This window comes from Triturus cristatus, chromosome 3_2 (assembly GCF_964204655.1).
Source record: "Triturus cristatus chromosome 3_2, aTriCri1.1, whole genome shotgun sequence".
Lineage (NCBI taxonomy): Eukaryota > Metazoa > Chordata > Amphibia > Caudata > Salamandridae > Triturus > Triturus cristatus.
In genome coordinates, this window is record NC_140584.1 from 1122021222 (window position 1) to 1122037311 (window position 16090).

A 16090-nucleotide genomic window follows, 5' to 3' on the forward strand; every position below is an offset into this window, starting at 1 on the left:
TATCTCCTGCAGGGAGATAGCACCATTTGGCAAACCCACAGTGTTTATATCTTCATTTTCGCAAACAATTATCTCCTCCCTGTGATCGGGCACATTGTTTGTATTTGATTGTCCCTCACTTAATCCTAATCTAGGAGTTAAAGACAACCTATTTTCCCGAGTCATAAAGTTATCAGGAGGTGTAGTTTGCGAGATTACAACACAGTTCGAGTCCTTGACCGGAAAGTCCGCATATGAGGCCATTAAAATAGATTCTTGTGATAATTGCATACTCAGCATGGCATTAGAGTGTTTCTCTGTGTCCTGTTGCTGTTGCGTTAACAAACATAGACTAGGGGGTAGTGATAGCCGCCTCTCGGTGCTCTCAATGGCATTGGCGACTACCCCAATTGTTTTTTGCAACATCCTATCTATTGCTGTCAGACTTGGGAGAGGGGTCTTAGTTGGGGCTTTAGTTTTAACAGATGAACGAGTGGCCATCCTTGTAGTTTTCCCCATTCTTCACAGTCACCGTACGTTCGATAAATCCAAAGAACCCCTTTGATAGAAATAGCAACAGAATACCTGTGTTGAGAATCAAGGGAGGTGGCCCAGCCCAGCCACGGTCAGCCCCGGACGGCCACAGACGGCCCGCCCTCTGCCCGGGCTCAGCCCGGCGACGCCCGCGCGCGTCCCGCGACGCGAAGGAAACGCCGGATTTTGAAGCGCCTCCTGGCGCGGGAAAGGTTGTGGGCGGGTCTCTGGCCGCACAGGCTGCTGGGAAACGTAGTTTGTCCCCACTCGGCGACCGCTGTTGGTGCTTGCGGCGGCGGGGGACAAAGGAATCAGCAGGGCAGGGCGCTCAGCGCACAGGGCACACAAATCTGAACTAGCGGCAGGAGTCAGCGATGCGCCCACAGGTCTACGAAGAAGCAACCCGCTCTGCCAAGGAAGCGCCGGATTTTGAAGCGCCTCCTGGCGCGGGAAAGGTTGTGGGCGGGTCTCTGGCCGCACGGGCTGCTGGGAAACGTAGTTTGTCCCCACTCGGCGACCGCTGTTGGTGCTTGCGGCGGTGGGGGACAAAGGAATCAGCAGGGCAGGGCGCTCAGCGCACAGGGCACACAAATCGGAACAAGCGGCAGGAGTCAGCGATGCGCCCACAGGTCTACGAAGAAGCAACCCGCTCTGCCAAGGAAGCGCCGGATTTTGAAGCGCCTCCTGGCGCGGGAAAGGTTGTGGGCGGGTCTCTGGCCGCACAGGCTGCTGGGAAACGTAGTTTGTCCCCACTCGGCGACCGCTGTTGGTGCTTGCGGCGGCGGGGGACAAAGGAATCAGCAGGGCAGGGCGCTCAGCGCACAGGGCACACAAATCGGAACAAGCGGCAGGAGTCAGCGATGCGCCCACAGGTCGGCTAAAGTTTAGCGTCCCATTGGTAACTGACTCGCCGCAGTTCATTCAGCAGACAAATCCAACCCAACCCAGTTACCAAATATCAGATAGAATATAATCACATAATCTATTTGGCACCTTCCTTACTCTTTCTGACCATTTGCATCTTTTATCTTCCCCTCTATTGCCCTCTTTAGATTCCCTTGAAAATGGAATGCAACTTGTGTCATCTTTATCATCATCTATCACCTTCTCAATATCCTTCCTGATACACGGAGATCCATACTATCCAACGAATGATCTATTGCTAATTTGCCTTTATTCCACCCCTTGCCATCCACCAGCTTCACCACATGTTCTTTAACCTCTATCTCTTTCTTAGGTGCAGAAAATGTGAAATCTCCTTCAGGCACTATGTTGGAGATTTTAATTCTCACATAATCTCTGACAGAAAACTTTGATCTTTTACTACTCTTGTTCACATATTTACCCTGCGCATGTAATCTTTTATTCCATACTTCCGCCACCCTCTATTGGGGTACCAGAAATTCATCCATCCATGACTGTACATAAGCAATGGCGGTGTACGCACCGTACATAGCAATGGCGGTGTACGCACCATACATACGCAATGTCAGTGTACGCACCGTACATAAGCAATGTCGGTGTACGCACCGTACATAAGCAATGGTCGTGTATGCACCGTACATAGCAATGGCTGTGTAGGCACCGTACATAAGCAATGGCGGTGTACGTACTGTACATAAGCAATGGCGGTGTACGCACCGTACATAAGCAATGGCAGTGTACGCACCGTACATAGCAATTGCGGTGTATGCACCGTACATAGCAATGGCGGTGTACGCACAGTACATAGCAATGTCCGTGTACGCACCGTACATCCACAATGCATGGGGGTGTGTGCCTGTATGACTCATACCCCTGTACCGTACTGAACCACGGACACTGTAAAACAGCACAAGGAGGGTCTATTTGACTCGCACAACACCACAAAACACGTGTACACTGCACAAAAAATGGAAAGGACTGACCTGGACACATCCAAACAGGCAAACAGAGGGGCAAACTCACAACCACCCCATATAACACACCCAGCAAAAATTCAAACTGAGCCCCACCCACAAATGGACCAATAAAAATGGTCCACACACACAAACCATGAGCCTTTGCAACAGACTCACTGCAACTAGAGAGCATACACCAACAACTGCACCCATCCACCTTAACATATACACCTCCACACAACCTCCTTCACACATACCCCCTCTTCACATTCAGACCCACACCGTCACATTCAGCCCCACACACCCACAATCATCCACACCCTCACCCCACACCATGCCCACAGACAAGAATCCAAAGTTCACAAGGGAGGAGCTGGAGATCCTTGTCAATGAAGTCATCAGAGTCGAGCCACAGCTGTTTGGAACATTGGTCAGACAGACCAGCATAGCCGAAAAATCACGTCTGTGGCAGAGGATTGTCGATTGGGTGAATGCTGTTGCACCCATCAGAAGGACCAGGACCGAATGCCAAGCCAGGTGGTATGATCTGTGGAGGGCGGTCAAGAGAAAAATTAATGACGACTACGCCCAGAGCAACATCACTGGAGGTGGTGCGCCCCGCAGACCAGTACATTTCCATCCCTGGGAGGAGAAGGTGATGGGCATGCTTCCGCCGGTGGGAGTACATGGACTACAAGGAGTTCCAGAGCCTGGTGAGTACGCAACCAACTTATGTAAAATGGGGGTAATGGCATCCACACCCCAACTACACCAAATGCATGCACCTACCCCCAAGCCCTCACCGGCAAGAACCACAGTAAAAAAACAACGCTAATGCCAATAACATGTGCATGCCCCATTGAGAAAGCAGGGCCATGCTATGTCCCATGCTACACGAAGCACCAACCTAAGAATGGATGTCCGGAATGCTGGGAGGGTGGGTGGCACAAAACGCATTGGTGAACTCCAAATCAGACACAATTGCCCTCATCCCATATGGCCCAGCTACATACCCATGCACCATGCACAATGCACAGGGATTGGGAAAGTACTGACAAGATAGCCCACACTTGGCCCTGGTGTAGGCAGCACAAGGCCCTCCTGTGACCAGTGCAAACACAAACACCAAGACAACAAGGTCAGATATCTAGGACAGGAACTCACAGTCACTGTCATGGCAGCATGCTCCATGGGGGGACAGCTACATCACCTTGGAGACCCAGGGCCAAATCACACTACATACACCAGCAGGCCCTGTCACACACACCCTTTACACAAGCAGACACCCCCGGGACAGGCAATGGATTTACCCACTGTCACAATGGACATGTAACACAACAAGACCAATACTTAGCCGAAGAAGCATCCAAACCAAAAATCTACATGTCAAAGACTCAGGAGAACATATCAATCTGTCCCCCGCAACATACCCATCCACAAGTGAACATTGAGGAGAATGCTAGGCACATACAACTACCTGGAGGAACAGTGCCAACTTGAAGGTGTATGAAACATGCATGTTGCATGAAACAGCATTAACATTGTCTGTCTCTCACACACAGGGCAACATGATGAATCTTAACCCAACAATGGGAGGGGAAGAATCACAGTCCCAGGCTCGGGAGGAACCTGATCCCACCGGCAGCGACGCCTCTCAACACTTCGCGGATGACCCTGACCGACCTGGACCCTCTGGTGTCCAAGCCACTGCAGCACCTGGTTCAGGAACATCTGTGCCAACCACCACCCCCATTCCTGCCACATCCCAGGAGACACCGAGGAGCCCTGCCCGCAGTGAACAACAGAGCCAGTCTGACCAGGAGGGACAAGGTGCGGCGGGCACCCAGGAGGAGGCAGACAACACCGCCACTGCCATCCCTCAGAGGTCCCGTAGACCTGATGTGCCCACAACGGCAGCCCAGGCTCGTGTGGGCAGGGGTGGTGGGAGTGGAGGCAGGCGGAGGCGAGAACCTGACCAGCCAGCTGGAGGGACCGGTATGTCACACATACACAACATCATGGATGCATACCGGCATGACACCAGGGAGTTCAGCCAGGAAGTGGTGACCCTCACAGAGATCAAGAACCAGCAGGCCGAGCAACACGCCAGTCAACAAGAACACCAAGGACGGATAGAGGCAAGATTGGTTGAGCTCCTGGCGGTGCAAAGGGACATAAGCCATTCACTCCGTCGGATCGCCGACAACATGGGCAACCCTCCCTGTGCCACCAGGCGCAGACCACCACCAGCCACAGGAGGGAGGAGGAGGAGGATTCGTCTGACGGAGGGTCCCAAGCATCGTCAGGGCCTGCATCTGAGGGTCCCGCAAGGAAGGTGGGTCGTCCACGGAAAAGACTGTGAGAGGCAGTGGCCCATCCACATCTCCCAGGTCACCTGGTCTGGCACCTGGCCATCATGTGCGACAGCATCACCTCATTGACTGACATCATCTGCCACATGGACCTGCTGGTCACAGTCTGACCAATGATGCCCAACACTGTGGTCTGGACTCTGATGACTTCAAATGGCAAGGATCCCATCTCCCCCTGTGAACTTTGGATTCTATGGTCCCTGCATTGCACCTTTTTCTGTGCACAAATCATGCCCCAGAGCTATAATTAAAAAATGTAATACTTGAAATTTGATGTTGCAGTCATTTAGCATGAGTCCACAACATACGTGTGGGGATATGTCAAAGTATGCCTGAGTGTGGAACTAACTTCAGCCATCCATATACTTGGATCTGAGTCCACTCGAGGACACACATGAGTCACAATGTATCACCAAATACAGATATGGAGCCCAATAGTCACCCGTGATGGCCTCAAGCTGCTGAGGGGGGCTTGCAATACTGCTCAGACAGACCACTTTGGAAGAGTATCATGAAGGTGTGGAGGTCATGGGTCATGTTGATGTGCCCGGGGAGGGAGTCCCAAGTCTGTTTGGCGAAGTGGGAGAACTATCTCCTGCATGCAGTTTTTATGTGGATGTGATGAATGGTGGCCAGGGCAAGGTGGGCTGCATGGAGTTGGGCCAACTGGGTGTTGGATGACAGATGTCCAAGGTCGGTTTTGGGTCTGGGGTTGTGGACTGCTTCCTGAGTGTGGTTGAGGAGTCTGAAGGTGATCCAGCAGCAGACAGTGAGCCATCTTAGCTATCTCAGGTGGACGGTGATGTGGCTGGGGCGAGGGATGTTGAAGATGAGGTGTGAGGATGCACCCTGGATGTGTACAAGTTCTCCTGCAGTTTTGCTGTTGTTCTCCGTAGAGGCCGGTGCTGTAGTTGAGCCGGTTAGTGTCGTGGACCTTGGAGACGGTCTGTTTTGCCTTGGAGTGGATCTGTTTGTGGATCATTTGCAGCACGTGGAGGGTGTTGCAGCATGGAGGTACAGATGGTGGTGAGTTGCATGGTAATTGTGAGCGATGGGTCCATGATGAACACCAGCTTGCGTGCTTGGCCACTGGGTGCTGGTGCGGTGCCCAGGCCAATGGGACACAAGGAGTTGACCCAGCCGTAAGGGGAAAATCCTCAGATAATGACCCCAGTCCTATCCAAGTCCAGCCTCAGGTGGCTGATGTTCAGCCATTCGTCAACGGATCTCATGCCTTCTTGAAGTTTGGATCTGGCAATGGCTGGGTCTTTGGTGAGTTTGAGGAGCAGCTGGGTGTCAATGGCATACGAGATGATGATGAGGTCATGTGCGCATGTGATGGTGGAGAGGGGGGTCATGGAGACATTGAAGATCATCACGCTGAGAGAAGAGCCCTGGGGCATGGGCCAGATGACCCCAGTGTACTACATGCTGTAGGGTGGAGGCAGACTCCCTGGGCCTTGCTGGTGAGCTACTGTCTGATTTTATATGGGCCCTCCTCTGGATACCAGTGTTGGAGATGTGTGAGCTGACAGTGTGGTAGCACATGGTGTAGAATGCCGTTGAGAGGTCAATGCTGGTGGGCTCACCATTGTTGAGCATGGCAAAGTTGTCATCGGTGGTGGCAATGATGACGGTTGCAGTGGTGATTACTGTGGAAGATGGTCTGGTGCCGGTTGCCTGGAGCAGTTTGCGTGGAGGAAAATTGTCATTTGCTTGTTGTGTGTCTTCGTGATGACATTTGCTGGGAAGGGAAGCTGAGTGATGTTCCAGGAGATCCTGCTGTACTGCCGTCCGTTGTTTAAGAAGGGCCTGGGTCTCTGCATGCCCCCAGCACCCATGGAATGTGGAAAACTCAAAGGAGACATTCATGATGCGCTGGATGTGGGCTCCAAGGATGGGGAATGATGTGGTTGAGATGTTGTGTGGGAAGGGGCCTGATGGAGAGCCAGAGTGGATGGTGCACATGACCCAGGTTGTGTACTTGCTGCTGACGGGAGTCCAGAACCTGAGGGGGGTTTGTCCTGTGAATAATAGTGCTATCTGCCTCTGTGTGACAAGGCTGTCAAGTATGGCCATGAGCTTGTAGTGGTACAAAGTTGCAAGGGATGTGATCTGCCTTGCAATGTTGGGGTGTCTTGAATGTAGATCTGCTGTCAGTTCACTCACAATGCTGATGAGCTCCTTGATGTCGTGTGTCTAGGTGTCTCGGCACTATCTGAAGGATCTCCACTTGTCCTTGCTGATGATATGGTGATGGCTGTGTGTGGTGTTTTCCAGGGCTGTACGGTAAATGATGGCTCTTTGTGTTGCAAGGTTTGCACAAGAGTCCCGCTAGGTCTGTAGGAGTCCAGTAAGTCTGCCTTGTCCCAGAGGCCTTAACTGTTGTTGTGCTTCACAGGAAAGTCCGTCAATGTGGCAAGATTGTTGGATCAGTTGCTGATCCAGTGTGTGAGGTTGCAGGGTGTGGCGGTGGTGTTGTTTCGAGTGTCCCACACAGCTTGTCTGTGGTGACTTACATTAAGCATCTTTGGGGTATCGGTAGCGGGGTGTGGGGCAGTGTGTTGCTTGTCGGAGACGTGGATTCAAATGTGGATGGACCAATGATGGATGGTGGTGTGGTTCTCCTCCAGCAAGAAGTTACTGGCCCCCGCAACATGTAGCCTGTGTAGGTGAGGGCGTGCAGATGTATGTGTTGATGGCTTATCGGAATTGTGGATGTAGGCCTGGAGATCTGGAGATGAGTGTTACTCTAAGGGTTGCCAGGGATTTGCTGTAAAACTGGATTAGTGACTCTGAGGGTGTACTTGTGAATAAATTGCAATTCATCCTCCGGGATTGTTGGTGCCGTCCCTGCGGGTGAACTTGGATCCGTCTGAGATGGCAATGAAGAAGTTGTGTGCTGAGTATGCTTTAGTCCAGGTTACTGTCATGAGGTGATGTGTGGGGCTAATGTGTTGAGGAGGTAACAGAGTCCAATGGTGTGCTGGTGGATGGAGCGGGTGTGGAGTAAGAGGCAAATGACCTAGTTGTTCTGACAGGGTCTGGTAGGCTAGGAAGCGCTGTGTAGGCAGTTGGAGTTGCACATTCAGCATGCAAAGGTGTTGTGTGTGTGCTTAGGGGTTGCATGATAGCAGGCGGATGATTGTCTGGAGGACATTGCTTGGAGTTTGGCTGCAGCATGAGCCTGTTGTGTGACGTGGGTCATGCAAAGACCAGAGGGTCGTGCACTGTGCACGTTGCAGGCGCAGACGGTCCTGCCTTTGGCACGGCGTTGGTGCAACAGTGGCACAGAAAAGCTGCTGGCTGCATTTAGAATGGGTGGAGGGGGAAAGCCTGAGCATATTGGAGGCGTGTGCGTGGCAGAATCAGGGCACTTGGTGGGGCGGTGCCACAGGTGAGGCAGCAGCAGGCGGAAGGGGTGAGAAATTAGGCAAAAAGTAGGCCACAAAGACAAGAAGGTCAGAAAGGCACAGTGCAACATGTGTATGTAAAGGAAGGAGTGTCAGGTTACTCATGGATCACTTCAGGAAAATGCATGAACAATCACCAAAAATGACAGCCACAGGATCAGGCAACAAAATGCGGAGCTGCGCACAGGAGATACACCATCAGCATGCGTTCACGTCCTGTTGTGGGGAGCAAGCTGCACAAATACATACACAACCAGGTACTTCATGCACAATAGATATCATTAACCATAAAGAACTGCATGCATGTTGCCGAAATACACATATACACATATGCTAAATCTTTGACAATTATGCCATAGATGACGCATGCAAATTGGCAAGAGATTTGCAGTGACAGAGATGAAGCACTTTGGTGTGCTGAACACCTTTATTCCACATACACACACAATGGGAAATGCATCCATATGAACAGACTCACAGCTCAGTTGACAGAACATGTGGGACATACGCTGGACCCCCCTTCACCACACGGATTATGTAAATCCCAATGAACTGGCACACAAGGTAAGGGGATGAGCCAAACACATCCTGCTGCACACGGAGAGGCTGCAATTCCCCATAGAGCCTGTTGTTGTGATGTCCCACACTATGTCCACCCATAGCGTCCGCAATGTTTCAGAGACAAGGTTTACACACATTGATGCCTTCATCAGACGCCACACTCCACTACAGATGACTGTCAAGAAGGGTGACTATCATGTCATGGGAGTGATGCTACATGTTATATGCTCCATGGTGAGAAGACATGTATGCATGTTACCACAACATGCACAGAAACAGGCCCACACATTTCCAACCCATACCAACACTAAAAAGCCTTGCTGCAATCCTTAACCAAACTGACATTTCCACATGTCCGTGCATGGAATGCTGATTCAGCACACGTTGCAATCCTCATGAGGAATAGCAGGAGGACAATGATGACAGGAGCAGACAACAGGCGCCAGAACCTGGGAATGACAGACACATAAGAAGTCACCGAAAACAATCCTCACCGCACACATGGACATTTACAAAACATGAACAATGTTGGACACATGTACATTTCAAAGAAAGTCTCTCCGCAAAACTGTATGGCATGACATCATCGCTCGAGTGACACATCAGAACACACATCAAAGTCACTTTGCATTTAGTCAGCTGGACACACACATTGCAACACATGCCACTCAATGCTACAAGCTTGCACACTCATACCCAGTGACTCACCATTATGAGAAGAAGTTGTGTATGAGCTGACTCCGGATTTGCCTCGTGACCAAGCCCTTGATCCTCCACGGGTGGATGTTCCTGCTCATCCGGATCCAGGATGAGTGGCACTGCCTTCTTAACTGCCATGTTGTGCAGCATGCAGCACACGAGGAAGATTTGGCACACCTTCTCCGGGGCATAAGGGAGGGTCCCGCCTGTCTTGTCCAGGCACCGGAATTGGCTCTTCAGGAGTCCAAAGTCCTCTCAATCACTCGCCTTGTCTGCCCGTGTACATTGTTGTACCGGTGATCTGCAGCTGTTCTTGGGTTGCGAAGAGGTGTCAGCAGCCATGACATGTTGGGATATCCAGAGTCCCCTACATGGAAACATCATGTAAATATGTGGGTCAGGAGATGCCGTAAGAGCCAAAGATACTGCAACACACAGGACAAACAGAGTATACCCACCAACAAGACATGCTCGTTCGTTGTGCAGCCGCAGCATCGTTTCTGGCACCCTGCTACGCCTCATGATGTAGGCATCGTGTGCTGATCCTGGAAAACGTGCACAGACATGGGGAATCAGCATGTTAGCAAGACACACCACAAGGGCATTTATCGAGTGGTAATGTTTTCTATTGCGATAGGCTTGTTCCTGTGCCTGTGGTGGTACCAAAGCCACATGTGTACCATCAATGGACCCAATTACATGGGGCATCCCTCCCAGGGCATAGAAGTCACCCTTGACATTTGTCAACTCCTCAGGAGTAGGAAATTGGATGAATTCATCAAGGTGCTCCAACATGGCTGCTAAAACATCAGGCAGGACATGGCTGAACATTGTCTGTGACATCCCACCCACATCAGCTATGGTCAATTAAAATGTACCTGTGGCAAAAAAATGTAGGGCTAACATCACCTTCATCTTGGGAGTCAGCGCAGTAGGATACCTGTGTCGCGGTTCGAGGTGTGGTGGCAGCTTGTCTGTCAAGTCCACAATCAACTGGCGAGTGAATCTGTAACGGCGGATGCAGGCACGTTCCCTCATGGCACCCAAGTCTGGCATTGGTCTGGGACAGGCTGTGCCCTGCAAGAGATTTTTTGTAAGAATGAAGATTGAGAGTCTGCCAATATCAATGTCAATGAACATAGCACATGCTACACTGTTAATACATGTTACAAAAAACAAATGATGGACAGAATGCTGACAATGCAGACATTCTCCCCCAGTCAAGAGATCTGGGTTAAATCCATCGTTCTTTTGCCCACTACGCCACCCCAGTTTAGACATGGCCATATGCAAATCAGTCTTGACCCTGTGCCTCATGGGAACAGTCCAGCCCGAACTGCCAAGCCATGTCTTCCCTGGACCAGAATCAAGCATCCTAGGACCGGTTTCTGGCTATCAGCCGTCATCAGCCAGGATAGCTTGACTCCAGTGGTGTAGTGAGCACGGGTCCCACACCTGGGAATACCCATCCCACTTAGGGCAAAAAGCGTTACAAAAAACAAATGATGGACGTAATGCTGACAATGCAGACATTCTCCCACAGTCAAGAGATCTGGGTTAAATCCATTGTTCTTTTGCCCACTACGCCACCCCCAGTTTAGACATGGCCATATGCAAATCAGTCTTGACCCTGTGCCTCATGGGAACAGTCCAGCCCGAACTGCCAAGCCATGTCTTCCCTGGACCGGAATCAAGCATCCTAGGACCGGTTTCTGGCTATCAGCCATCATCAGCCAGGATAGCTTGATTCCAGTGGCGTAGTGAGCACGGGTCCCACGTCTGGGAATACCCATCCCACTTAGGGCGAAAAGCGTTAAAAAAAACAAATGATGGACAGAATGCTGACAATGCAGACATTCTCCCCCAGTCAAGAGATCTGGGTTAAATCCATCATTCTTTTGCCCACTACGCCACCCCAGTTTAGACATGGCCATATGCAAATCAGTCTTGACCCTGTGCCTCATGGGAACAGTCCAGCCCGAACTGCCAAACCATGTCTTCCCTGGACCGGAATAAAGCATCCTAGGACCGGTTTCTGGCTATCAGTCGTCATCATCCAGGATAGCTTGACTCCAGTACACTGCTAATACACATCATGTAACTATGGAGTCGGTGCGTGCAATACATACAGGACACATATGCCATATGCCATATGCATATGCCATATACATATGCCAGCTTGCTGGCACTCCTACAAAAAGCAAGATACACCTGTTGATTGTCAAGTCTACATGACGTGCCCTGAAATGAGCTGTGGGCCAGTCTGAGTGAAGAGCCACATATATCACCGGAGTGACACACAACCACATAGCTGCATTGGAAGGATATCATCTCATCCAGACAGCTGACTGCAAGGCACACGCACAGGTCACATGGAAAGTCAAATGTTCATATCAAACACAGTGCGATGAAGGGGTACACGTGACAGCACAAAGACACAGCCATTGAGACAATGCACACATGTATTACTGGGAAAATATGATGTCCGATGCACACAGACCCTACAGCCGTGGTAATCCACATTTGGCATGGTGTGCGTAGATGTGTTCCAGCAGATGCAGTTGATGGGACACTGACATCAAGCTCAAAGGAACACATGACACACACCTGACATAGTCACAAAGGGGCACGCTGATCGTGACATGTCAGTTGATAGAGTGTCTCTGGCCCTGGCATCAGGAGACAGGTGCGGGTGTTGAGGACTGTGCCATCCCACTGCTGCTGTGCATGACACAGTTGGACTACAGACACACATGTGGCAAGTGTCAAGGTGATGTGTGCCACATAGTGCCCCATCACACATGACATGTGTCCACAGGTCATCACACATCAATTGTGCAACTAGATGAGATGACCTGTGCAATATCACTGACTGCCACACCTAGGGCCTGCACATGAAAGTTTGCAATGACAAGTACTTGATGAACATCCTTGAGTGACTCGTAGCCCTCCATTCCTGGCATGTGTACGCCTGTATTACCATTGTAAGCGTGTGAAATGCATACCCGTACGGGTACTACTAGTGTGTATACATACATGTACTACTGGTGCGTACACGTACGTGTTCTAAGGTAGTACATGTACGTGTACGCACTGGTAGTACAGTGCGTACACATTCGTGTACTACTAGTGCGTACACGTACGTGTACTACTAGTGCGTACACGTACTTGTACACACTAGTAGTACACGTACGTGTACTACTAGTGCATACCCGTACATGTTCTAAGGTAGTACACGTACGTGTACGCACTAGTAGTACACGTACGTGTCAAACGCACTGTACAACTGGTGCTTTAGGGGTACGTGTGAAACACACCGTACCTGTGTGTGGATTTCAAAATGACATAAGGGACACATAAGGGACAAGTATTAGGCCCTGAATGCATGCTGGTTGTCATGGAGACAGAGTTTTCAGTTGAAAAGTGTCGATCAGGTGTCCTGGAACAGTCAGTTGGCCACAAAATACACTGTTGCAAAGTGGTTGTTGACTTGACATGATGCTCAAAATTTGAACGACGCGAATGCTGTCATTGGTGTATGTTTAAAGGGATTGGAGTAAATGTACGATGCTAATGAGTCTGAACAATCACTATGTACTCCTCAAAATGAATGACCCTCAGCAAGACAGATATAAGGCAGCCAGAACCCATGAGAGGGCACTTGCCTGCATAACTTTCCAGTCGACCACATTCCTGCTGTCGCTGCTTCCTCTGGACCATGTCACGTACTGTCTGTGGAGAGGGCCCAGCCATTCACCCAGGAGGAGTATGAGGCCTTGCTGGACGTCCTCCTCCCACAGTACCCCAAGCTGTATGGGAGACCAGGGGAGCATGTGAGTGCTGAGTCCAATACCTTTGCCTATGCACCTGTTGTGTGACTGTCAATATTGTGTCCAGGTGGGACAGACATGCAATGTTGTTTAGAGTGGGTCCCGGGGGGGGGGACATGCTGATGTCTCTCATGCAGAGCATGATGTAGTTCCTGTGTGCACTCCTCACTTGCATTGTACTTACTGTGACTTTCACTTCATAGTGCATGACACATTCAGCCTGGCAAATCCTTGGTGGCTTTTTTCCTATTGTCCTGAGGTGATTCAGTGGTCCCCTCGGTGTGACAGGTGGCTGTACCCACATATGTGTATGAGTTAAGTGGACCTGTGTCGAGAGTGTCCAAATGATGAGTACGACCTCATGGACATTGACGTGTGTGAATGTTCCTTTACATGTGGGTGAGTGTCTATGTGAAGTGTTGCACCACACCTGCATGGAGGCGGCAACAGATCTACCCATCTGATGTGACAAGTATGCCGTGCTGTGTGTCTGACTTGCAGAGCTACCATGACACCTGTGACACCCCACTGGCAAGTGGCACATGTGCAGAGTGAGGGTTGCATCCGCAGTTGTCAATGACAGGCGAGTGATCTGTGCTTGGGTGTGTCTGTCTAGTGTGCTGAGGGTGCGCCAGTGGAGTGGGACATGTGAGTGCTGGCCATCAGGCCTGCTGTTGCATGTGCAGCACAGTGTGTGGCATGATCAGTGAGTGCGTCGCACCCCTCATGCCAACCTGTTGACTTTCAATGCCATATAGTGCATTGGGGCTTGCACACAGGCCAATTTCTTATTGTGTATGATATAATTCCTGTCCGCATCCTATGCCCTGTTCAACATTTCAAAGATGTTCAAATGTGTGTCTCTGGGACATGGAGCAGGTGTATTGATGTTGTGTCACTTTGTCATCCTGACAGGTAACTGCCTACGAGAAGGGGGTGATCTGGAACGACATCGTCAGGGCCGTGAGAACTCAGGGGGAGCGTAGTCGGCAGCTGCCACAGGTCTGCAAGAGGTGGCAGGACATCCGGTGCTGGACCCGGCGGATCGCCCGGATCCAGCTGGGGCTCGACAGTCATCACCCCCACGGCGGACGCCGACGGCTGACCCCCCAAATGAGACGTGTCCTGGCAGTGGTGTTCCCTGACCTCGATAGGCAGTTACAGGAGAGACTGCAGCAAGGAGGGGGTAGGTACATGGCTGTTTGTCGTGTTATGTGTCGCAAGCTTTTGGAAGTGCTCTGTAGCCTGGATACACTCTCAGAGTTGATATGTGCAGTGTATTTTCTGTTCCCCAATGTCACCTGTTGCTCTTTTTCATCCCTTCCCCTCCTTGACATGTGTCCCCTGGTCTGTGTGTAATCACATTTGCACATGGTCATCGAGGGTGCCAGTAAATCTAAGTGCACATTGCTTTCTGCATCATGTGGGAGGGTGGTCCGTGACTTGTGTTGGTACCTTGCCTGTGCCATGACCTGTTCACTATGTTGGGGGTCCATATTTGTTGTCACTGATGATGATTCTCAACATAGGAGTGTGAGCTTTCAACTGAACACCCTTGCAGCATGCATGACCAATGTTGTGGCCTCAGACATGATGTGCATGAGTGGGAGATATGCATAGTGCCATGACGGTTGAACATGGTACAGTCAGCTCATTCCAGGACCACGGAGCAGTGTGCCCACTACAGTCCCCTGAGACACCCTGGCCTCCTAATCATGTGTGTCATCCAACACTGTGCACATTATCTGTGGGTTCTGCATAGGTCTGCCTCTGTGGCATTGTTCCCTGGCCTAGTTTGTATTTTGCTAATGTGTGCTACATGTGTCCACTGGACAGGGATACACCATTTTGCTTGTGCATACTCATACTGGGCAGTGCCTGTGTGGCTATTTGCAACAATCTGTTGATGGTTGTTTGTCACAAATATGTGTGGCCAGCCCCACGAGGTGAAGTTGTGTAAATGAAGCAATTTTTCCTGCCCAGTTATTGTAACCCTGAATAAGAGGTGTCACTTCTTGATCTGTATCAATCACATTGACTCAGTTATGGAGGGGTGTGCGGGAGAGGCATACATGTGCAACCCTGATTTTTCATTGCCAGGTCTGACTTGTGTGTGAGACTTGGCTGTACAGAGAATCACCGTGCAGTGCCCCTGTGATGCTGGCCAGTGCTTGATGTTCGTGCTTTGCAGCCTGTGTCAGTTTTTTAAAAACATGAATCCTGCTCATACATTTTTGGCACCTGTGTGTGGTTCAGATGTAACACAGTTTGGACTTTGTGTGCTGACATCTGTGTGTACATTCTGGCTTGCCATGAGGGTGTACCCACAGTACAGCTTGTCTTTTTTACCACCCAATTGCAGGCCCATTAGCTTAAGCATTTTCCTGGGTGTGGACATGTGTGCCACTCCAGATGACAGGCAGTAGGTCATATGTGTAGCCAACTGTGTAATCAGGTGACGGATGGCCATATGACAACTGACATAATTCAAGTTGTTACTACCAAAAAATTGTACCTTGGCGCTCAGATTACTTGTCAACAGTTCTTCATGTTTTAAATGTGGAAATTTGAAGATTTGTGTTAAGAACACTGATGTGCCTGCATGAAAAAAGTCTCCCAAGGAAGTGCACACCAAACGACATTTCCACTTTCATGGAACACGCTGGCACCTTTTCAAAGAAGCCACTGCTAAAATTAAATGGTTTTGCAGATTCTCCATATACATGTTCCCACAGTGGTCTTGATTTTGTGAGACTCCTTTGTTGTTGGTGATACAAACTAACGAGTCTCAAGACATCAAGACCTCTGTGGGTCCATGTATA